A 26,158-nucleotide genomic window follows, 5' to 3' on the forward strand; every position below is an offset into this window, starting at 1 on the left:
TGAATTTAATTCATACAAATACCCTTTTCTTTGACTAATCAATTTTGCTTTCTTAATTGAGGAGTTCTTTGCTCAGGTTATTACTTTACCGTCCATGAATGCAACATTATGTTGATCATCTTTAAGTCTTGTAACTGAGATTTTATTTCTTTTTATTCTTGGTATAAAGAGTACTCCTTTGAGAAGAAGAGAATTTCCTGATTTTAGTTTCAAGGTGCAATTTTCAATTCCTTTAACAGAATGTGTTGAATTATCACCGATGGTGACTTCACCATTAGCCTTTTCATATATAGAGTCTAGTGCTTCTTTGTATCCTCTAATATTTCTAGATGATCCACTATCAATCACCCATGCTTTATTTGAGACTTCATTTGATATTGACAAATACATTACACGATTCTTAGGATCATAGTTATCTTCTTCCTTAGTAACATTTGTACAGTTCACTTGTTGTTTGGAATTTTTAGGACAATTAGATCTTTAGTGTCCAAACTTTTCACATTTGAAGCATTTTATTTTGGATAGATCTTTCTTAGATTTGTTATTCATTTGATTTCCCCTTTTCTTCTTGAAATGCTTCTTGCTTTTATAGGAGTTTGTATTAAGAACATGAAGTTCTTCATCTTCTGTTTTCAATTTCCCTCCTTTCTTTAATTTTCTGGATTCTTCTTGAAGACAATTTGCCTTAAGTCTATTGAAGTTAGGAAGTTTATCTCTGTGTCATATCCCCATTTTAAGATAGAATTTTATTTATTATTAGATAATACAATGTTATTAAATAAATAATAAAGTTATATTAAGACTAATACTAAAATTTAAAAAAAAAAAAAAAAAAATTTAATCTATATTATTATTAAAATAATATTTAGTATGATATTTTAAATAATAAAAAATAATAATAAAATTTCAATGAGTAAAGAAATAAATAAAATTAAATACAAGAGACAATATTGTAGAAAGTATATTAAATTTCTAAATAAAATTTCATAATAAATAATAATAAATACAAGTAAGTAAATAAATAATATAACATAAAATGATATAAATTAACTAAATCAAATGAAAAGTCAAGAGAGATTTAACAAATAGACATGACTCCTTAAAATTAAGATATAAAAGGGAGGAGAGTTTATTTTAGAGAGGGAAAAGAAAAGGAAGAGGAGAAGAGAGGAGTTCAAAAAGGAAAAATGGAAGAGGAAAGTAATATCATGAAGAAAATAAGGAAGTGACTTTTTGAAAAGGTATGAATGATATTGAAAGGATGTGAACCTTTGAAAGGGTCATAATTATGAATGGTTGTGACTCTTGAAAAATATTGTGATTATAAAGTATTGGGATTTTTCCAAAGGATTCTAGTTATGAAGTGTTGTGACTTTTCGAAAAGATTATAACTATGAAGGGTTGTGACTTTTCAAAGGATTTGTACTATGAAAGGTTCTGACTCTTCGAAAAAGAAAATGGTAATAAGGTAAACATTTATTATTTTAAATGTTGTTTAATATTAATTATGATAATAATGAGGTAACATAATTATATAAAAATACCAAGGTAATAAGAATGAACATTTTCTTTCATTTGACATAATTAAATAAAAGAAATAAACATCTAATCGATGTAATTGATTAAGAGATGATAATGACTTGAAAACAATCCCAAGAATTACATTAATTAGTAAGAACTAGGTGGATAAGAGGGTAGGGCTGAGTCTTAAGGTAAGAGGGGAATATACTGACTCTTGGGCTTAGGTTTATCGAGCTATAGGACCCCACCACAATATTTGAGGATTGAGGTATGATATAGCATCTAGGCACGGTGAGGGATGGAAAGCACTCATTTGAAAGGCGGGGACCAAGGTCCTGTCAAGCCTTTAATGTACGTACAATGTAATAGATTGGGTAGGAATATATACATATATAAAGAATCATTAATAATACAATAATAACCTTTAAATTGATTATTTGAAAAAAATAGGACAATATTATAAGCCCTTGCAAGTAGGGATATTACACTTTGGCACTTACTCCTTGTGGGAAAGTTCCTCATGAATTTGGTAATCCATCTATAGCCATCAATGTTAGTTCCGTGTCAGTAATTATGGTTCCTATACTTGAAAGTTCATCTCTTAGGCTGGCAACCCTTAGGAAGTAAGAATTCATCGATTCTCCCTTCTTTATTTGAATGTGATTTAGTTGTCTTTTTAGTGCGAGAACTCTAGTTGCATTGTTAACCTCATATACATTTAGTAGTGCATTCATCATAGCAAATGCTGTTTGGTGTTTTGTTAGCACAGGTACGATATCATTTTTTTCTCCATCTAATATGACTTTCCTATTTCCTTTAATCTAGAAGGATTTATGAGGTTCAACTATAGGTTGTCTGGATGCTGATTCAACAAATCGTTTTACATCATTTTCTTCAAGAATCATCATGATTCTGAATTTCCAGGCATCAAAGTGTTCTTTCCCATCAAACCTGTCCTCGGGTCTAATTGTGTATGCCATTGAAGATAGGAGAATGATGCTAGATATATATAAGGTCTGATTACTTATAGAGCCTAGGTTCGACTGCCAGAGCTCTGATACAATGTAAAGTTTCTGCAAATTCTTTAACTGAATCAAACTTATATTATGCCTCCTTTGGAGTTGCTGTAGATAACTTCAAAGTTCTGTCTTGAATCAATTTAGAAATGTAAATCGAGAAATATCTTTTTTTTTTGCAAGTTGTATTTGGGCAGTATTGACTAAGGAGCAGACTTTATTGTTTTCTTGTGTGCTCTTAGACTTCAACCATACCCATAATAAATATAGAGATCAAAATGGAATGGATGGTTGAGAATGGCATGAATGCCGCATCCCGTAGGGCCTTGGCCCCTTCCCCGGCCAACATGTCCTTACAAGGGACATGTCCCTTCCAAAGTCTACTTTGACTCATCCCTATAAGTCGGTGACTTTTCCATGAAACAAGAAGTTTAATCATAAACTAACACAAAGGATTTTAGTTAGATCTAAACTAGTATTTAAGGATATGCGCCGATATCCTTAAGAGGATAATGCAATGACTTTGGATCAATATATATCATGCAAGATCAGATCAGACCGATCTGTTATCAGATCAGCATGATTGCAAGTTACAGAATTAATACCGAGAAGCTTGTAGGGGTTCCCTCCTTAGGTTCTGAAATTGAAAGTTGCAAGCTTCCATGTTTTTCAAAGAGAAAATAAAAATCAAACTCAATATCCAAGCCTGATGAAATGAAATAAGTCTTCAATTTTTAATGCCCAAACAAAGGCTTGTTAGCTTCCCTTCCTTGTCTTCTTGCCAATTTGTCTTTTATTAATCCTCTCAATAATATTCAGTTGACTTTAACAATTCTGCATTAAGTGCTCCATAAGTCAATTTTAATATATATTTGAGTTGGCCTATTTATTCTCTAATGTCCTAGGAAAGGGGACATTACAATGCATTAAGTCCTCCATAAGTCAATTTTAATATATATTTGAGTTGGCCTATTTATTCTCTAATGTCCCAAGAAATGGCACATTACAATCCTCCCTCCTTCAGATTGCTGACCCTCAAGCAATAACAAATCCTTAAACCAATACTAGGATCCCATATCCATTTGCAAGCCACTCTATCGCTCCTACTGGTAACTATTTAATCAGGGTATTGAAGCAAAAATAAGGGTGCAACTCATCTGTTAGTCAGATGCCTGGATCCCAAGTCAACTTGAGAGACACTGCTTCTTCCTACTGCGCTACTTTGAACCCAACTGCTTCATGTCTCAAGCAGTTAAGTAACCCAACACAATCCACAAAATGCAAGGCACTCATATTGTCAATTTCTGGATCCCATGCCATCCTATCAGCTCGATCCTCGCAGTAGTAATGATGGTCCACACATCCACTATCCTCCGGTATCATCCAACTGCACAATTATAGCATTCTGCCCATACTAATAATACTTCCTGTATGCATAAAAATCAACTCATCAGGTCTCCAAATGTCGCTGCCATAACCCAGATCAGCAACACAAATGTCAAAAAATGTTGTTATTGTGCCAGTGAACTAGAAAGATAAGCATCTTGTATGTAAAAACCTTTGGGGTAAAGATGACTCCATTGATCTATATACAACTCATGACTCCTTGTAGACCATGCCAATTTTGAAAATATAATGGTAGACCAAGATGGACAGCCCCTGATAGTTGAAGTAGGCATTAAGATAAAATCCCCAAACAATAAATAGACTGTTGCTGTGTCATAAGAACTCAGTGGTAAGTCTATAGTTGAGCAGTAGGAACCTTCATTGCTCACTAAAGCTAACTCTAGACTTTCTGATCTACTACAGAAGTTATCAGTCAAATCATCCTCTTTACCAAAGAAATGGTCATCACCAAATGAAATTTCAGAATATCACTTGATTCATCATCAACTTTATGCAGAAACATTGGTACCTCATGATAATGTGAAGGCATACAACTGCTGTTATAAAAATCAGAAATTTTGAATCTAACCTATTGCTGGTCTTTTTGTTCGTCATTAGCATAATATTTGTTGTTTGAATAGGGAGAGGTAGGAATGATTTGCTCACTTTCATCTTTACCAATGGTGTTGATTCCTTCTCCATTTGTATGATCTCCTGCATTATTAAATTAAAATCATCTTCCTTATGAGTGGCTACCATGGAAATATGACTTGTAGCCTTGTACAATGAATAATGTGCTGTACTTAATTGTAGACATAGCTTATCTACCTCCTCTTTATCTTCTACATGTTTGATGACCATATTTCTATTGTGGAGCAGCTTCAAGAACTCTGATTTCATTCTTTCTACTGCCTTTTTAAGAACGTGAAGGTATGCACTATTGATTCCATTCACAATCCCTTTGTTCTTTTCCTCAATTTGAGCACAAGGTTTTTTCAATGTTTGTATGGGTGTTTTCAAGATGCACTTAGGCTGGAATGATCATTTCATCCGATACTTTCTACTCCAAATTGTATACTCCAAATTCCCCATCTAAACAAAAAGTTCCAAATTGATCTCTCAAATCAGCCCCTATAGTGTCATCTTCACGATCTAGCGCAGGTTTACAATTTTGTGCAGCTGCTTAGTTGGAAGAGATTTCATTATCTGCTGCACTATTCTCAGAATTTTCTTCTATCTTAAAATTCATGACATCATTTTCAAGTGGTTCATCCTTGTGGAGAGGTTAATTTTCATCTTGGGAAGTATCTTGTAGATAAACACACTCATGAAAGGTCTTGTCAATAACCATTTTGAAGTCACTAAATAAGATGGTAGTATAGTCCTTACTATCATCTATAGATGGTTCCATCTCATAGTTTCCATTGTGTTGAAGTTGGACTATAACATTCTCAACTTCCTCAATGTTGATCTGTACTAATTTAGCTGACTCTTCTTCCTTGTTCTTCTCACAAATGTGACTGAAAGACCAAGCTCGCTTGCAAGTGAAACAAAGCTTCTCTTTCATCAATTGTTTTCTGCACAATTTCGAAGATCCTGCAACCTGTAATGCCTGCTGATCTAGATGCAAAAAACTTTAGGCTATATTGTAGTGCCATCAATAGAGTTGCCACCTCTAGATGGGGAGGGAAAACTGATATTGTTTCAGAGGCAGTCATTGATACTCATCTTCTAAGCTCCTGCGTTGCCTTCGAAGAAGTGTCATACACCCTCTTAATGTAGAAGGGTACTCATAATCTCAACCATAAAAAATATAGCTCGAAGAGCCTTACTTTATCCAGCCTGATCACAACTTCTTTTAAGCTATTGTTTTAAGTTACCTAATGTGCAATTCTTCTTTTCCTACAAGATCAACTTCATATACAAAGGTAAAGATCAAGGCAAATAACTCTTAGGGTCCATTTAGTTCGTAGAATTTAAAAAATTGGGATTTCTACAAACCTTGGTTTAGCCAAATCAAGGTTTTGCAAATCTTCATTCTGATTTTTGGGATTTTACTTAAACCGTTTGTTTCACTCGAAAGATGCGTGTGAGGACAGATTTTTATGTGTAAGCTTGGAGTTGAAGGCAAATTTCAAAAAGTAGTTCAGTCTATTGTTTTTACAGTCCTTAAAAAACATAACCAGTTTTTGATTTTCAAATTCTACTTGCTAGTAGGAAGTTGGAAAACTTGGTTTTGAGGCAAAAATGGAAGTCCGGTATGCTAATTCCATTTTGCTAATTTTGAAACAAACGCAAAAATTTTCAAAACTGGATTTTGAAAAAGCCAATTCCTGTCAGCTTTGAGGAACCAAACGGACCCTTATAGTATGTGTATAACTACAAATAAGAGAGAGACTACAAAAAGTAAGTAAGTATAATACTCAAGGATAATAAATACTTATCTGCACATTAATGTTCTTGATATTAATTAATGTTTTTGATATTAATTTCAACAGTGAAGGTTCATAAGTATTACATCCAAAAATGCCTCCCATGGGGAATGAAACATTGGTTAAGGTAATATTCACCCCCCCACAATTTAAAATTCCCACATACTTCATTATTATAGAGTTTTCAATTAATTTAAACCATCAAATGGTCTAATTCAAAAACTTTAAGAAAACACTATTATGCAAGTTGCTTGCACATTGTAGGGATCACAAATTTTCATACTCCCAACAATGCAAGGTTCAACAAGTTTTTTTTGATGAAACCTTATGAAATGAGCATTACTTGAAATATTGTTTCAAAACAGTCCATCTTTCAAAAGATTGGTGGATTTACGCAACTACTTGTTCTTCACAGTCAATTCAATGCATATCGCATCCCCAACTAGTCCTTTGGTTGGTATCTTTGTCAAATTCTAGTGAGCCAAGGATTGTAGAACCCTAGAAAGATAGAATAATTGTTTAATTGTGTTCTCTACAATCTTTAACATCAGTCCTTTCAATATTGCAATCTCTCATAGGTGAATTTTTTACTTCTAAAAAAATTCTTTAGAAATCAACTCACTCTAAGATTCATCCCATCCTTTTGAAAGAAAGCAACTAAAAAATAGTAGTGTCTTTAATCTTTAGCCTCCAATCATGATTGAAAATATGACATCTTCAATAGTTACCCAAAATAGTCTCAAATGAATCTGTAACCTTTAATAGATAATCAAATCAGTCTTATGACTGCAAGATGACTTTATACTTCTGCCCAACTTCCTCGGGACATGGTGGTAGAATTTGCATATAGAAATGATAACTTTAATACAGTTTGTTTCTCTGGTTGTAGAGTGTTGACTCAGATTTTCCTCTATGATGGTTTGGTACTGGTCAGATGTATTTCTTTTCCTCTGGTATTGCTATCGATCATGGACTTCCTAGTTTATCATCATTATTATTGTTAAGCTTTGTAGTACTTCAATCCTTACACTAAACTGGAGGGGACAAATCATTGCCGAGTAATATGGTGCCTAGTTTAGTATTGGTTCTTCTGAAAGTTTCTCTCCTCTACGTCCGTAAAATTATTTTGATTGTACTTGATGAGTAATCTAGGCCCCATTAGATCTGATATTATCTTATTGACTTTGGCTGACGTGGGAATCCAATTGTCGGCTATGTATTCAATGCTGATTGGTCCTTATCGTAACCCGATGATAGTATGATGTGTTAAAAGGGAGACATGCTTGTGAATTGAAGTTTGATACTTGAGTTATGTGTTAAATCCTCACGGAGTGACATCCTTCTGCTAGAGTTTTCTAACTCTTGGGATGATTGTTCCTTCTTCCCAGATAGATAACATATATTTCTTTCTGACTAGCAATTTTTCATTTTTCTCTTGTCTAAATACTTAATGTGGAATAGCTATTATAAAATGAATGATACCTCCATTCAGATGCCAATTCTCACTTTTTTGAGTTCCATAAAACTTTGAATCACTGATAGCAATATTAAAGCATTGAAGCTTAATAGGATCTGCTTGGATGAACTACAATAATTATATTTTATGAGTTATCCAATAATCCATTTCTGTTAGATTGGAGACATTTAAATGGTTGGCTTTGTAAAAATATTTTCTAGTGGTGCAAATGTTCATCGGCTAGCTTTTATCATTGAACTTACTTTAAAATATTTCTCCAGATAGATATTGTTTCACTAGTGAGACACTTCATCAAGGGACCTTTTTATTATTGAAAATTTGTAATGTCCCCTTTTTGGGACATTAGAAATATTAAATGCATATTATGTATAATATTAAAATTGACTTGGAGAGTGTAGACTCAAAATATTAAAGGTCAAATTAATATTACAAAGTGGGCAAAAAGCACAAGGAGAGATAAGACGAAAAACCAGGAGGGAAGTTGAAGAGTCACAATTGTGAGGATAAAAGGAGATGAGACTTTCATTTGGGCATGCTTGGATTTATTATTTAGATTTCAGTTCTCTCTTGGGAGAGTATTCAAAAAGCTTCAGCTTTCAGCCCGTGTGAGGACGTCGCCCCTTGTGCCGACAGAGAGTGGACGCAAACCCATTGTCCTTGGAGACGTCACTTCAGGTGTCTTGTATGCTTATAGGTTCTTCTTTTAATGTTCCAATCTGACTGTAAAACTGTATTTAAGATTGGGTTCTAATTGCTGGTTATTGTATTGCTGTTGCATAATGCAATAACGTTGTTTTAAGAAGTTTTATGAGAGTTTGCTGGTTTCATTATGTTGGTTTGTAACTCATTTCCATATGCTTGAATACTGAATCTTATTTTGAGAAAGAACGAGTTTATTTATATTGGTAAAATTTGGTTTCTATGGTATATTGTGATACATATGCCTATTTTTAGTTCTGAATATATTTTAAAGGAAAAAACGAGTAAATATCCGGTTTGGGATATTTCAAAATTCCATCCATTTCGATAGTTTTGCTAATGAGTGCTTTGTTCTCCTTGGACGGACCCTCACAAGTACATCAATGCCACCTTGAATTAGGGTACATGCATAAGATTCTTCCTAGGATTTCTTGGTGGACATGAAATCGGGACGAAGATCTGCAACAACCCTCTTGCCCTCGAGATCCCATATCTTAATGTACTATTGCATAGCGGCGCAAAGCTAATACTTGTTGGGGCTGAAGCAGAGGGCATAGATGATGTCCCCTGCGTTGAGTGAATAAAGCCTCTTACACTCGGCAAGGTCCTAGAGCATAGTAACCCCATCCTTCCCGCCACTAGTGCAGAGTGACCCATTAGGCGAAACAACAACAATGTTAACATATCCACAATGGCCTACAAGCGTGTTCTTGAGCTTGCAATTGGTGAGATTCTAGACCTTAATAGTGCGGTCCCAGGATCCAAAAATAATGGTTGGATTAGTCGCAGAGGGGCTGAAATGAACACGGCTGATCCAGTTAGAATGAAGTCAAATTTTATCTGAAGATTCCATTTGCACTTCCCAATCTATTGTATTTCTAATTCAATATAAAGGAACAATCTGGAACTCTCTTTCCAAGTTGACTAGGTTTATGACACGAAATAAACCCATTTGACCTCCTACGCACAATATGCTAGCAACTACTATTATTGTTATTATTTTAACCAAACAAACAAAATTTCCAGATAAATCAAAGTGTATCATCTCATTGTTATATAGAATTTCCCAGAGTGAAAGACAACTAAAGATTTCAATTTGATCATGCATTCAAATTTTGAAGTTGTTATTGCATAAAGTGACAAATTTCCACTAGTGTCATTCATTTGATGCTAGAAGATAGATACAAACAGAAAAGGTGAATTGTGGAAAGTAATGTGCAAGTTGAAATGACCATTCCACAAACTCCACATATTGGGCAAATCTTTGTGCGTCAATTTCTACCTGTGTGTTTCCTTAAACGATTCAGTATGGTACACAACAATCCCTTCCACAATATCCAACCATGTAAATATAGAAAGTTTTAGATATAACCCCCTCTATATTGGCAACATAACAACATTCAAGCCCTTTGCAAGCTTCTTTTAAACATTTTTTGGCCATAGACAAGCAAGATATATCGTGTAGCATGAAATAACACAAAATTGTGCAAATACTTGTCTCCTCCTTGAAATCGTCACTCCAGTGGAATGGGAAAAACTTGGGAATTGATACTCACAATTTTGATGATCATTATGAGCAAATATTAACGTCTTGTGATCGTTAAGATAGACCATCTCCATGCCTGGGATAGAATTTCTAAATCCAATCACATACTAATATAGATTTCAATGATCCCCAGACAGTAAGCGTGAATAATGATTTTGCATTCTTCTTTTTATCTCATTGCTTTTATATTTTCCCTACTTACAGTTGCAGTTTGGCCTTGATACCATGTTGAGTAACATGGATCATTTTTCTGCAAATGTACTAACATTGCCAATGTAATTGATGTCTTCCAAATGCAGATTTGAAGACTCATAAATATGAGGGGAGGAGACATGTCTTATGAAGAGATATGCATAATGCCCCCACTAGCGAGGACAATAATACCTACAAAACCGATGTTAGAATTGGTACAATAATAAAATATATTTCACTATTCTACCCTCTATCCTAACCCAACCTTAAAGACGTCTCCACATTAGGATCAATAACCCTCTTTAGGATCCTCAAATCCCTGGTTACTTCTTCGTTTTCTATGAAGTGCCCCTTTAAGGTCCTTCCTAGAAGAGACATTTTCTATCCAGGGCCCTTGACACATGCATATGTTAGCATCTACGAAATATTCCGGCCTTATAGCCATATTAAGATCACTCTCTTCCCAAAGGGACTCTTTTGATCTTAAGCTATTAACCACATCAAGATCACTCTCTTCCCAAAGGGACTCTCTTGATCTAAAGCAATTAAACCATATTAAGAACACTCTTTTCCCTAAAAAGGGACTCTCTTGATCTTAAACATTTAACCATTAAGTCATGCGTGTTATGCATTTCAAATTACATCTTTACATATACATATGTATATGCATAAATTATCCACAATTATGATTCATTAATATAAATAAATTTATAAACATAATTAAATAAATATAATCCATAAACATACCTTTCTTACCTTCCTCTTTGCTTGGTCCATGTGGTTCTATCATTAGTTGGCCCTTCAATGAATTAGTCCTTCTAGATTATATCAACTCTATATTATCTTTCTAAAATTCTTCCTTTTCTAATTATAAGGAAAGGATAAAGTATATTTCTTTGTTTCTTCTTTTCCAAGAGTCCCAACCTTTCATAATACAAATCCTTTGAAAAGTCACAACACTTCATAACTAAAATCCTTTGGAAATGTCCCAATACTTTATAATTACAATAGTTTTGAAGAATCGCAAATATTCATAATTATGACCCTTTCGAAGGTTCACATCTTTTCAATATCATTGATACCTTTTCAGAAAGTCACTTTCTTATTTTTTCATATCACTTTCCTCTGCCATTTTTCTTTTTTGAACTCCTATCTTCTCCTCTTCTTTTTCCTCTCTAAAATAAACACTCGCCCCTTTTATATCTTAATTTTAAGGAGTCATAAATGTTAAATATCTCGACTTTTCATTAGATTTAGTTAATTTATATTATTCTATGTTATATTATTTATTTATTTACTTATTTGTGTTTATTATTATTTATTATTAAATTCTAATTATAAAGTTAACATACTTTATTCAATATTATCTCTTGTACTTAATTTTATTTCTTTCTTTATTCATTTTGATTTATTATTATTTTTTATTATATAAAATATCGTACTAAATATTATTTAATTGATAATATAAAAATTATTTAAAATATCGTACTAAATATTATTCAATTGATAATATAGATTAAATAATGATTATATCGTATTTTTATATTTTAGTATTAGTTTCAATATAACTTTATTATCATTATTTATTTAATAATATTGTATTATCTAATTATCATTGAAATTCTATTTAAAATGGGGATATGACAACATTTCTCTATAGTTGATCATCATTAGTTAATATATTAATTATATAAATAACTGTATGTATAATATATATTATTATATATATATATATAATAATATATAAATAACCATATGTGTAATATATAAATATTATTATATATATTATAATATTGTAATTTATTTATAAGAATATTTATCTAATGATGATTTACCATCAACAATGTATCTCATGATCGAATCAATTTGATTGCAACTACAAACTTAACAATTTCTTTAATGGTCATCTTACTTAGTTTCTAATTCCGACTTTAGTGACAAATGTCTTATTTAAAAACATCGTCATGTAATCTCCTATATCTAGAGCCTTTCTGCTCTATTGTATATATTGATTTATAACAAATATTATTAGAGTAGGTCAATGAGGATTTTTAAGGTTTGGTAATTTAAAAAAAGTTCGTGGCAGCCTTAATGGTTGTTTTTTCTCCGGAATTTTTAGTAAATTTATTTTGGAAAAGTAATTTAAGTTTTTTTGTTTGCATTTTTGTAGTTTGTAAAAGTGGATTTTTCAGCCCATTTTTTAGTTTTAAGGGGTTCTTAGATGCTTGTCAAAATTCATCAAACTTGCACGCTTGTTCTTGAAAAACTACAAATTTATTTATGTGGTTGTGAACGTGTGTTTTGATCTAGTTCATCGCTGCATTTTCATAATACATGGGTTTTACTTTGCAAATTGAGGGTTTGCGGGTGTTTTTCTTAGGATTTTCGTGGATAATGTTTTGCTCAAGGAAGGGTTTTTGCACGATGAAGGGACTTTGCAACTCACTTGATGGGTTCTTGTTGGATATCCACGACTGGGTCATGTTCTCTACTCTGTGATTTTTGCGATGCCTTGGTTTCTTTATTTGTGCTGGAAAATTGTTTTCCATTTTGGGTTTTTAGAGGCTCGGGTTTCTGATAATTGTGGATTTGTTTAGAAGATCTTGTTATCTTCTTTTTTGCTTTATGGTAAATATCAACCTAGGGTTTGGTCAAAACATGCTAGTTTTCACCTACGACTACGGTTTTTTCAAGTTGTAAGGGATTTTGGTGTCATTTTGTTTTTCTCCTACTCACGACTTACGTTTTCCTCCTTGCCTTCACATGTTTTTTCCAAGGCTTTCAGATCCTTATGTATTTTTTGTATGAGTTTGAGGTGCTTCCATTTTTTCTGCTTGCCTTTCTGTACCAAGGATTTTCAATTCTAGCACTCATAAAAATACTCTTAGATTTTTTTAATATTTAAACTTCCGCATAAAGTTATTGTTAGATTTTATAATTGTTTTCTCAAAAATTATTGTGACTTTTTAATAATTTTTTTGTCAAAATTATTAATAGGTTTTATAATTTTTTCCTCAAAAAATTACTGTTAGGTTTTATAATTCTTTCCTTAAAAAAATATTGTTAGGTTTTTTTATAATTTTTCTTCAAAAAAATTATTGTTTCATGGGTTATCTCAACATTACATCAAGAGTTTGGCGATTTTTCTACAAAAATTTTGGTTTCTTGTAGCTATTTTGGATTGCACCTAGGGTTGCAAGGGCTTTGCACAAGGGTTTGTTGGCTTTTGCATGAAATTTATGGTTTCTTACAATCAGTTTATGGGTTGTAGTGCTCATCTTACAAAAGTTTTTGTCGATTTTCTTGAAAAAAAAAAGCCTTTTCTAAAGAGTATTGGAGGTTTGATGCTTTTCTCCTAAAAATTGTGGTTTCAATTTCAGAAGTTGAACTCTGTGTATCTGGCTATTGTGAGGGACAATTTTGTTTTCTAACATCAGGTTGGAATGAATGTGGTTAGCTTGGTTGTGTCCAGAAGCTCTACAGAATTAGGGATGGTTTGAGCAACAGGCTCACGTCTGAAAGCTTTTTGAAGACATTGACCAAAAGAGCTGTAGACTGCGTTTTTTTGAAAGGTAGCTAAAATGATGGCCATTAAGGGATGGTATTAAAATAATGTAATGTTTCTTTAGTGGTCATCGTAGTTAATTTAGTTAGTTTCTAATTGTGGCTTCTATTAATGAGTGTTTCATTTAGAAACATTCTCTTGCAATCTATTATTAATAGAGCCTTTCCTCTTTATTGTATATATTGAGTTATAATAAAAACCAAGGTTGCATGGGTACGTGGGTACGGGAACGGGAACGGGTACGGGTACGTGTATGCATATTTTTCAAAATAGGGGACGGGGGTACGTGTGTAAGCCTAATTTCTTCTATATAATTAATATTTTATAGAAAATATAAAAATCAAAATATCTGTCATGAGTCATGACATTGAGCATTCAAAACAAGAAATTTGAAAATATAAGCCATAAGTCAAATATATATATATGCTATTGCTGAATGTTTAAAGTATTTTTCATAATAGGGGACGGAGGTACTTGGATATGTCAAACTTATTTTAAAATTACACTTTTATATTGATAAAAAATCTGATTTTACGAGTCATGACAATGGTTTTTCAAAACAAGAACAGTGATAAAGTTTGCAAATGTAATGTACTGTTTTCAGTTTCAGATTTGCTATATGTTTGAAATAATAATACATGATAAATGCTTAGATGCATAACAAAGAAGGCAGACTTTAAACATGAACAAGAAGATCCTAAACCATATGACAATGACATATTGCAAATGATAAACTTTTAACTTGAACAGTGATGAAGTTTATTGTTAATGAGTATCAAAGTTTCAAACTGATTTGGTATTGAATTAAGTTTGATAAACAACAAGCTAATACGAAAACAAAAAACCAAAAAAAAAATTAGAATCTTAATCAAGGTCCTTAGCTATAATGCTCTCCACCGAGTACCCGGTACATGGGATACGTGTACCCGGTACTTGGGTATGTGGGTACGAGTACCAGGGGTGTGGGTACGAGTACCCATGCAACCTTGATAAAAACCAAGTGGTAGGAGGACAGCTCAGCAAGTTTGGCAAGTGTGAAGCAAGAGAATAGTGGTTCTAGTCTGTCCACCATGAATGAAAGGGTAGTTTCCATGTACTTCGCTTTTGCTAGAGCAACAAGCAACACCCTCTATTTTGTATTTCATCTAATATCAAGTTCTGAGGTTAAAGCCAAGGATTTGGATCTTCATTTTGACAAGGAGGTAATTGTTGATGTTGTTGAAAGAAGGGTCCCTAACCAAAATGTCTTGGCTGTATGTTTTTTTTGTTTTGTTTTGTTTTTGTTACCAAGAATCATAAAAAGTTGACGGCAAAAATTGAATTGACAAAATTTGAATCATCTTCTCCTGATATTTCATCACTAGATTGAAAAATGGTGGTGAGCTCATGTCAAAGAGTTGTCTATAGAAAAAAAGGGATAGGCTTTGGGGTTGAACAAAATAAAATTAAAAATTCTAGAGCAAAGGGATGCAATATTGTGTAAAATGGAATATTGCATAAGTGATAGTTGGATCAATTTGAGAAACTTCCAAAAGCAATGTGAAGTCTTTATTGAGTCAATATCTTGGTCGTGGACTAGAGCTTCATATCAAGAAAATGATGTGCCAAGGAAACAAGGAATTTTGCTAAAAGGGCAACAAAAACAAGACAAACTCTGATATACCAGTAACCCTTGCAGATTTGGGTGTGGGGGATGTAATGATACTATATTACCTTTATACATTAGATGTTGAATAGTCCTCTTGAAATTGAATTGTAATTATATTGTTAACAAAAACTTACTTTGTATTACATTTTCAATTGAAGGAAAATCTGGCATCACTTACCATTTTATAATTCATTTTACAGTCCATTTCCTTGCATGGCGAGGGGTACTCTCTGTTGGATTTTTAACACAGAAAATAAGATGATAAACGACAGTAAGAAAGAGCCAAAATTGAAACAATAAACACCAGAAATAGCTTGGGAAAACCCTTTGAGAATGAAAGGAAAAACCTAGCGCCACAACAAAAAATATCTTTATTGATCATGAAAATGTTCTAGTGTACAATGCATTTTGCTTGATGCGATATTTATACATAAAGACAGACTCTTTGCATGCCAATGAAGGTCTACAAATTCCAAAACATAACTCTTTATTTTTAAATACAGCTCTTCGTATTTCCATGCCTTTAATGCATGTCGAATGACACGTCTTTATAATTTATATTACAATTTAATCATAAGTGTCCTCTTCAGCTGAAGGTGACTATAACAATAATAGTGCCCATCTTTCTAGAGATAAAGATCTCCATCGCATCCACAAACTCCAACACTCCCTCTTAGCCAGAGAGAGATCTTTAGCTAAACAGCCACACAAGGCTGCAACCAAAATGTCAATGATAAAATCTAATTATATAGATCCAATGAAAACCCTTCAAGAAACACAACCAACTTTTATCATGATGTTGTCATGGAATCACTCAATATGACACTAAGAGAACAATATACTCATTGTTAATAATCATGGAATCATTCAACACGATAATCCTGTAACAATGGAATCACTCAACATGATAAACTTGTAAGAATCACACCTAAGCCTTTAATCACAAACTCTCTCAATGTGAATTGTCATGGAATTTCTTAGCATGACATACAATTCCCATCACGAAATCTCTCACCGTGATGTCATCATGGACTCTCTCAACATTATGTTCACTTTCCAGAGTGAAAGAGTTATCATAGTTGATTCTTACTATCTTATTTATTCACACAAGAATAGAAATAGGCATAACAAAAACAAAACTTAGTTCTATTTAAGTCTTAAATTTCACAAATACCACAAGCATTACAAGCATAGATGAGAATGAAGGGGATTCCACAAGCGCTCCCTTTTTAATTATGAAGCCTCCCTTTGAACCGCAAGCTCCCTCCGAGTTTCCTATCTGAATGCAATTATGTATCTTTTAATTCAATTCAGCAAACAACAACCCCATCTCATGATTCTTGTTGCATCTTGCAACCAATAGGGATTAAATTAATCTATCATATAAGGAGATGAATATTGAAAGGAAAACACAATTACGAGCCATATAGAGTACTCATCTCTATTCTGGTGCTAGTCCATCCTCCTGCAACTTTATAAAAAATATCTTCTTTTAATACTAGTTAAATGCAGAAAGTCATCCTAAATATGCCAAGTCTCTATTGCAATAAAAAATGATTAGATTTACCTCTAAAATCCCTAATTTTGTTCAAATGAGTGTGATCAGTATCAAGGGATGTCAACACAAAATTCTTAGATGAAAATCTGACAAATAAAAATTGTAATCTATTGCCACTCAAAACATGAAGACACTTGTGCTAAATATTATAGACTTAGGTATGTTTTTGAATAGGTACGGAACTCTACATTGGAAGCACACGCTCATCATAGACTTTTTTGCACCGACATTGGAAGCAACACTCAGAAACCAAGAGAAAAATATATTGTTGCCAGGGGACGTCAATTTCTTCTAGGCTTTGCAATCACCAATTAATCTCACATCTCGACAATCCAAAAAATATACTTTGGCAGCGTCTTTCATCAGATACTTGGGATGAAACAATTGACTATAGCCCCAAAAGTAAAATGAGATGTCACTCTTAAAAACAAATGACATTGCCAAGGAAGAGAATAATCCCCACGATAGCATAACTTTATCTGACATCGATATTAATAAATCAGATTAAATGATACAGGATCATCAAAAATAGATATTGATGATTACTCTCTTTAGATAAGAATAAGTTATGAAAACGGAACCGAAAAGAATGATATTGAAAAACGTAAATCCTTCAAACACAATATTAAAATAGTGAAAGGAATACTTATTTGACATCGATGCTAGCTAAGGGAAAAAAATGCTCACTACAAGATGTCGATGGTTTCTCCATTCTGTAGATGCCACATGATGCATTCTGTCCTGCACCTCTGAGGTGCTTCATCTACTATTCCTTGTGATCCTCGATTTCCAATCTTAAACATCCTTCTATTGCTGGTGAATGAAGAGTGATCATTTAGATCGATTCGATCCATCTGACATCAAAAATGCCCCTGATAACCCGCCCCAACATCGTCTACAACTCTACTAAATTCATCTCTGAAGGCCCTTATCAAAATGGGACTGGAAGCCATGCATAATCCTGGCATAGACTTGAGGGCAGAAAGCAGTCTTTGGATGTCGAGAAGCCACAACTTATGGACCATTCAAGCTACAAACATAAGTATAGTAGGTATGTTGGTAAGCACACCTTCTATAATGCAAAAGCCAATAATAGTTCCGAGACTGTAGTGGCGCAATATTTTGCTATGGAACACTTATTGTCATCAAATCCAACAACATAGTAGCTTGTTGTCCACTCGGTAGACGCTCCAGTGTATCTGAATCCACCTCTTTCTGGACATTGCCAAACTAAGCTGCCCTTTCCTCAGTAGTACCAATAAGCTGGTTTGATGCCGGCCAGAGGAAGTGGGCTTTGCTTTTTGAATGTTGTCCGAGTGATGCAGATGCCTTAAGAGGGGAGTAGTCTGGGTGTGGATGATGACTAGAAGTTCCAGTGATAAATGCATGTTCAAGATCCAAGACCGGCGCCTCTGATTGCATTGATCTTGAGTAGCACCTACCTATTCGTAGAGCTCTGGTGAAGTCCATCTCCTTATTGGATTGATCCCAATAGAGTCCACCAAACTTGATCAAAGTCCATCAAACCATCAAATGTTAAGAACCTTGCTTTGATACTATGCTGGGTTCTTAACCCAAAAAAAAATGATAAACAACAATAAAAAAGAGACAAAACTGAAACAATAAACACTAGAAGTACCCAGGGAAAACCCTTTGAGAATGAAGAGAAAAACCCAGCCACACAACAAAAATATATCTTTATTGATCGTGAAAATGTTCAAGTGCACAATGCATTTCGCTTGATGTGAAATATATACATAAAGAGAGACTCTTCATGATCCAGGTGGATCTACCACTAAAAATTAAAGTGTTTCAAAGTCTCACAGAAGTAGTGCCAGATTAAAGAACTCATCAAATTGAACCTGATGGAACTTGAATGGGCTCGAAAGGAGTTGGTTTGCTCAAGTTATGGCCAATCAAAGTTTTGGTCAAACCTTGTATAGAGACCATCAAAAAGGTGAAAATTTGACCATCTCAAAAGTGGTCAAAAATCGGTTTCAAATTGAAGAGCTCATTGAGAGCTTTCCAACGGCATTCGTTTCATAAAAAACGGAGATGGGATGTAGAAGTTATGGAAATTCGAAGTTAAGGGGAAAAACATTATTTTGATGATGTTAGCATGACATCATCATGCTGAAATGGCAGAAAATGACATTGCTTATCCACCAATTAGTGTTTGACATGTGGCATGTTGAAGATTTGGCACATTGGTCAGTTTTGACTAATCAAACTTGGACATGTGGCATTGGAAGAATGAATAAGAGAGTGCCACATGGCACCACCATGTGATGCCACATAGCAACTTGGGTATAGGAAAGTTGAACCACTTGTAACAAAATGGCCATTGTGGGATTTGAACCCATGAAGTCTTGACCATTAGCAACCACCTTTGCCGCTAAGCCAATCATCCACCTTTACTATTATTGGGAGCAAATTTGTTATTAACCAACCTGTCCAAAGAAGGAATGAAGCCAGTGGGATTTGATCCTCCAATCACTGCACCACCAAACACCTTGGCCACCATTAAACCATTTATAGCGTTCAAACTATTTTCGGATAACATTTATCTTAACCGGTATGTATCCACCCAACCTTATTAAAATAAGGAGTATCATCAAACTAATGACTAAATAATGAGTGGTGCCAAGCAAAGTAATTTGTAGGGTGGTTGTAAACGAAATTATATTTTCCATAAAAGGGTTTTTTTTGGGTTATATGGTTAAATCCCATTGTAGCATAATTTTATGTATAAAAAGGGGTTAGGAGGTTTATGTAAGGCATGGAACATCCAGGGGGCATTTGCATTTGATTCAGTCGATGCCAAGAGGAATTTGAGAGTTCCTCTAATCAAGAAGAATTCTTGAAGGAGGAGATGATGTAATGGTGTTCTACCTCTGTACTAAAGCCTTTTTAAGCAAAGTCTTTCTTGCTCTTTAGAAACCAGTCTTGCGCCTTTGAGGGCTTGTATGTAAGGTGGTTCGAGTCAAGACTTGTATATTGACTTTGTGGATGGACTACAGTATGTTGTAAATCAACTTTGGGAGCATCAATAATACATCGGTCACTTAGTTGAACTAGACCCGGAGACGTAGTCTGCTCCGATCGGATGAACTTCGTAATCAAATTGGTTCTCTTCTCTCTCTCTCTCTCTCTCTCTCTCTCTCCTCTATGTCCAGTGATATAACTCTCTCTTTCTATTGATCATGTTATTTTTAATATTTAATGTCTTTTCAGTTATACATTAGACATTAAGTATTTGTGCACCTTTATGCAATTTTCACTTAGCATATAATTGTCTAGATCCTTAAAATCAGATCACTTCACATGCCAACCAAAGGTCTCTACAAATTCCAGAACTTGACTCTTTATTTTCAAAGACAACTCTTCGTATTTCCATGTGTTAATGCTTGTCGAATGACACATGTCTTTATATATAAATATTACAATTTAATCATAAATGCCCTCTTCAGCTGAAGGTGACCATAATGATAATACCGTCCATCTTTCTAGAGATAAAGATCTCTATCGCAACTACAAACTCCAACACTATTAATTATTGATCAAGCCTTTTAGAGTCATAAATTTGTATGTGACTTTGAAAGCTACCACGAATAAGATGTTTCAGCCTAGATTAGTTTTTTTTAATGATTTTCTACGACATCTTATTTCATATTTAAATTGTGTAAGATCTTAGTTCATCTGCAGATTTTGATAAGTATCAAAGATTGAGTTTAACAATTTAGTTTATAAGGAAGACGATTGTGTCTTGTTGCAAATGAATTACTATCACATGAGATATTATCAGTGGTTGGGGTTTTGAAGTGAATGATTTCAAGGTTTGAACAATTAAAGATTGTCCAGCTTAAAAGATACTTGCTGAACTAAGCTGATTTGGGTTATTAAGTTACTACTAGCTCTTCATCAATGAATTTTTTTATTTTTGTTTTCTCAGATTATACAATTGACCAAGAAAAACAGATTTGGGCGGCCAGTTTCGAGCCTTCAAATACTCTACTGGATATCTGTACTTATCCCATCCTGGCAATTGCAATTTATTTTTGCCATACGCTCTTCAATGCAATCTTTCCATGATAGGTATTGGAGAAGTTTTTAGTAAAGGCCTATTGCCTTTGAGAGCCACGCATTAGATGAGATAGATATTTTGTGCCTAAAACAAACTTTTGTACGCTATTTTTTCATAAATGAATATTCATTACAGCCATCTTTAAATTGAATTGTAATTTTGTTGTTAACAAAAAGTAACTTTGTATTACATTTCAATTGAAGGAAAATCTGGCTTCACTTCCCATTTTATAATTTCTTTTGCAGTCCATTTCCTGGCATGGCAAGGGGCACTATCAATTATTGATCAAGCCTTTTAGAGTCATAAATGCACATGTGACTTTCAAAGCTACCTCAAATAAGATGTTTCAGCCTATATTAGTTTTTTTTGATGATTTTCTATGACATCTTATCTCATATTAAAAGTTCGTAAGATCTTAGATTGAGTTTAACAATTTATTTTTAAGATAATTTTGTTTTGTTACAAATGAATCACTATAACATGAGATATTATCAGTGGTTGGGGTTTTGAAGTGAATGATTGCAAGATTTGAAATTAAGGATTCGGCAACTTAATAGATACTCGCTAAAATAAGCTAATTTGCGTTATTTAGTTACTACCAGCTCTTCATCAATAATTTTTTTATTCTCTCTTTTCTCAGATCACACAATTGACCAAGAAGACAGATTTGAGTGGTTGGTTCCGACCCTTAGCAAACTTTACTGAATGATCTGTACTTGTCACATCCTGGTGATTGCAAAATTTCTTTGCCATACAGTCTTCAATGCAATCTGTCCACGACAGGGATTTGAGAAGTTTTAAGATAGGCCTGTTGCCTTTGAGAGCCAAACATTAGATGAGATAGATTTTTTGTGCCTAAAACAAACTTTTTTGGCTATTTTTTCATAAACAAATATTTGTTACAATGTATTGAGTGGAAAATATGACCATTCCGAATGATCTGTTTTTCATGGTCATCTTTCGGACTACGATTACAACATTATATTAAATTTTTTCATACGCTAAATAGTGACAGGTACGGGGACACCTCAAACTACTGAATATCATGTTCATTTTATCTAGCCACATTATATGTAACATTAGGGATAAGTTACCCCAACAAAAAAAAAAAAAACATTAGGGATAAGTTAAGGTAAAATCTAATTCGAATATCAATAGAAAATCTTCTTACGTTTTGGATTAATCTCCTGCATAACTGTTTTGGATTTGCAGGTGCAATGCATTCTTGGATGTGCAAGTGCTCCTACATTTCAATAGTTTGTGTAGTTGAGCCTGTTATGGATGCAGGATTGCTACAAGGAGATGTTGTTATCCATGATAAGGAGCGACTATTAGTAATGCTTTCATTTACCAAACTCGTACAGTGTCTTCTTTGTGGAAATTCACTGTTGGGACTCACAAAACAATTTGAATTATTTCTATGACAACATGATCTCTGTGAGTGGCAATCTAAGTAGATGAATGAACTGGAACCATATATGACTTTGAAATTCAGTGTTGTAAAGCATTTAAAAAATCTGAACGTTGATACCTTAGCTAGAACTACAGGTTTTACAGATTGGAAACATAGTATAGGAGCATAGAATATGAATGATGGCATAGCAGGCACCAATGGCCAATGTAACACGTGTTCTTTCTCTTGTGGACTAATTTTTGAGCATGAGAGTGGTTCGTTGTTGCAAACAAAAAATTGCAGTTAGATAATGACTCAAAATAACACTTTTCTATCAAACAAACATGATGGATTCTTCAAGGCTTATAACCAAATAAGGCAGGTTTGTAATTATATCTGCAATTTTAGAGTAAGTTGTGTGCAATGAATATGAAACAAATTGGAACCAATTTAAAGGCCGGTAGCACTTCAAAGATCAATCTAAGCACAAACTTACTTTCTATATTCCATTAGAAGAGGTTAGCTTCTCTGCCCCACCACCCTCCCCGCCACCCCAAAATAATTACCGTACTTAGTACCTTGTCTGAATTTTGAGATTTCTATTATTAACATTTTTGACATTTTTTTGAGTCTCAAGTTGTGCTTTTGTGATGGGAGTTGAGGCAATCGATCTGTTGGTTCCCAAATCAACAGATTGGAAATTTCTAAATGATTTGGCCAACTAACGGGAATGATCAATATGATCCTCTTCCCTTGCTCTTTAGGCTCTGCAGAGCCAAAGCAGTTAGGCCTATACTGTAATTATATCTCTTAGTTAAAGTTTTTAAGAAGATTATACTTATAACTGTACTAAAATCCTATGTGATCTCTCAAGATGGCAATAATATCTTGAGAAGGACCAAGATGTGTATTTCATTACTACTACTTATATCCTTCAATTGTTTAATTTATATTAATGCATGAATTGCTTTATGTATGACTGATTTACTGAAGATAATTTTCTTCCTGATAGAGACATCAATATAATTGTAGACCAGTGCCTTCATTCTATGGGGCAGCGTGGTTAACTTTCTCCTTGATCCTACATTTAAACCTCACGAGACAATTTTTACATTCACCACTTGGATGAATCTGTCAATGAATCTAATCTTCAGTGTCTTCGATTATATGATCACTCCACAACTAGTCATATTGAGCTTAATTTATGCTTGATAAGACCAATAAGACAAAATCAGTATGGACAACTCTTTGCATACAAATTCTGATATCAAATTGCGATGTAATTGAAATGACTTCTTCACACGATGACTCAGATAGCTTCTACTTTCTTGAAATAGAAATGAAAGGGGAACCAATCAATTTCAAAATCATATCCACAACTTTCAAAGAATAAAAAAACTATTGCTTTACATTAATACTGAAATGTTTTCTTACAACTAAGAAATACTGAATATGTTACTATTGTTCTTCTGATAGCATTACAAGATGATCTATATATATTATAAAACTTATAATTTTGAATAGTCATGTCCTTTATCATCAATGGATACATTCTTTTATTTGGAACATAAACAAACTAGCAGTTAATTGACTTAAAACCTAAGTTACCAGATTCTCTCCTGCAACCCTCAAAGTCTGGTTTGATTCTGTACAAAGTTTGGTCCTTGTCAAATTCTCCCCAGATTCGCCTGCAGAGCTACAAATTTGCTGCAAATTTTGTTAGAGTACACCGAGCAGAATTTGGAACGAATTCTGAAGGATTTGCTGCCCACTGCCTGAACCTAGGCTGAATTTGGTCTCAAAACAATTGTTAAGAACATTTTTGAAGTGTTTTTTTGCCTAATTTGGTCTAGTCGATGCTCCCAATCCTAAAAGTGACCACTAAAAAGATAAAAAATGATGGTTTATATGTCATTTATGCATTTGTGAATGAAAATGAAAACTTGCTTATAGAGGAAATCCAAATTGACAATAGGTGGCATCCAAATTGATGATTATAGAGGAATCTCTTTGAAAAAAGATATGATATCTTTTAATTTAGGGCTTAAAATTTGAATCTTAACTTTTGATCTAGCTTGGTTAGAAATCCTTTAACCAATACAAAATAAAAATTCAGATAACTGTACTTATCTTTTGACAATTCCTTTCATTCTCAAACTGTCCCCTTGATATGGAAATATGTTCCATGCATGTGACCAAGTAAGTGTATCATGTTGTATTTATGGCTGTATGATACAATTAATATCCTATTGAACTGAAACATAGATATTGTGGTCTTTTTTGCTATGTTTACTATTAGCATAGTGATGTATTAACTTATTTGTTGTTGACAGTTGCATATATATACAAACACATATTTTTAAAAACATATGTTTTTATATGGACCAACCCAAACCCAACGCAAAAAAGTTTTGTACGAATTTCGAACCCGAATCTCGAACCTACATCTGTACTGCAATCTGAACTGGCAACTTAGCTTAAAACATATAATTAAGAACTAAGATCAGTATCCCTTAACTAGTCCAAAATGGTCCACGTAGTTGGGGTCCTTGTACACTACACAATCAGCAGTGAGCTTCTTCATGGTACATTCTTGATTATACATTATATCAAAATGATTTGGGAAACGTGAGGATCCAGATCATCGCCTTTCTTGACCTTTGAAAGGGTGCTATTCACATTCCCTCTCAACTCTATCTTCTATTGATCCAAAGGCATTATCTCTCCATTGGTCATGAGATTGGGCAATACATCTGATTCTCTAGCATCTTTGCATCTTTCTTTGAGCTCTCATAAAAGTGCTCATTTTTATTGAGTAATTTCTTCTCTTCTGCTAGAACATTTTGTTGAGGATCATTCTGCAACTTAATTTTATTAATCAACTTTTGATGTAACTCTCTGTGGTTTCCCGAGGCTGAAAAAGTACCTCTGTAAATATACCAAAGTGGTATATATTTTACCATCACTGTATCATATCTAAACTTGATCACATCAGTGACCATTTTTCTCCTCTTCTTTTCAAATTTGTCAGCTTTACATCTCCAACATTTTGCATCTTGAGAAGCCAAACAAATCCTCTGCTCTTCTTCAAAGTCTACTGGCCTTTCTGGACATCCTGTCCTCTGGACATCTACATTTAGTTTAGTCACACTCACATTTAACATTGCAGTTTCTATGGGATCATTTTTCCCCACTAGTTGAATCATGATAGTCCAAATGCCTCTACCGAATCAACAAGAATGGGCCTTCTATCCCTAGGATAGATGGCCCATTGCAATAGTGCTTTCTGTCCAGGATTATATCCCAATCCAGTAGATACATCCTCAATATTTTCTGGCAACTTAGGCTTTCAGGACTAAATTTTTTAGCAAAACTATAAAAAAAAGAGAGCTCCTCTCATGTTCCATTCAGGATAAATTATTGTCCCCGACTCCTGTCGTATTTGCCTACCTTGTTGGGAAGTCATTTCTTTCATTTCTTCATCAATATTACTCTGAAGCTCTCGGAGCAGGCCCTCTTCATCTGTCACATCACTACATTTTTCCCTCAGTTGTTTAGCTAAGTATTGATACAAAAATGTTTTAAACTCTGAAGAGTGGATAGATTCTTCATTAGAGATAATGTTGTCACACTCATCAATC

The 26,158-nt window shown here is 33.7% G+C and overlaps 1 protein-coding gene and 1 pseudogene across 4 annotated transcripts in view; one reads left to right on the forward strand and one right to left on the reverse strand.

Moving 5' to 3' along the window:
• LOC149561967 (Polynucleotidyl transferase, ribonuclease H fold protein with HRDC domain-containing protein) overlaps positions 1–26,158 on the forward strand; it is a 228,701-nt gene that overhangs the window by 55,564 nt on the left and 146,979 nt on the right. The window lies entirely within an intron of this gene.
• Positions 17,901–18,510, reverse strand: LOC149561968 (protein NARROW LEAF 1-like; annotated as a pseudogene).

Source organism: Cupressus sempervirens, chromosome 4, assembly GCF_028749045.1.
Source record: "Cupressus sempervirens isolate cs-2001-9-10 chromosome 4, ASM2874904v1, whole genome shotgun sequence".
Lineage (NCBI taxonomy): Eukaryota > Viridiplantae > Streptophyta > Pinopsida > Cupressales > Cupressaceae > Cupressus > Cupressus sempervirens.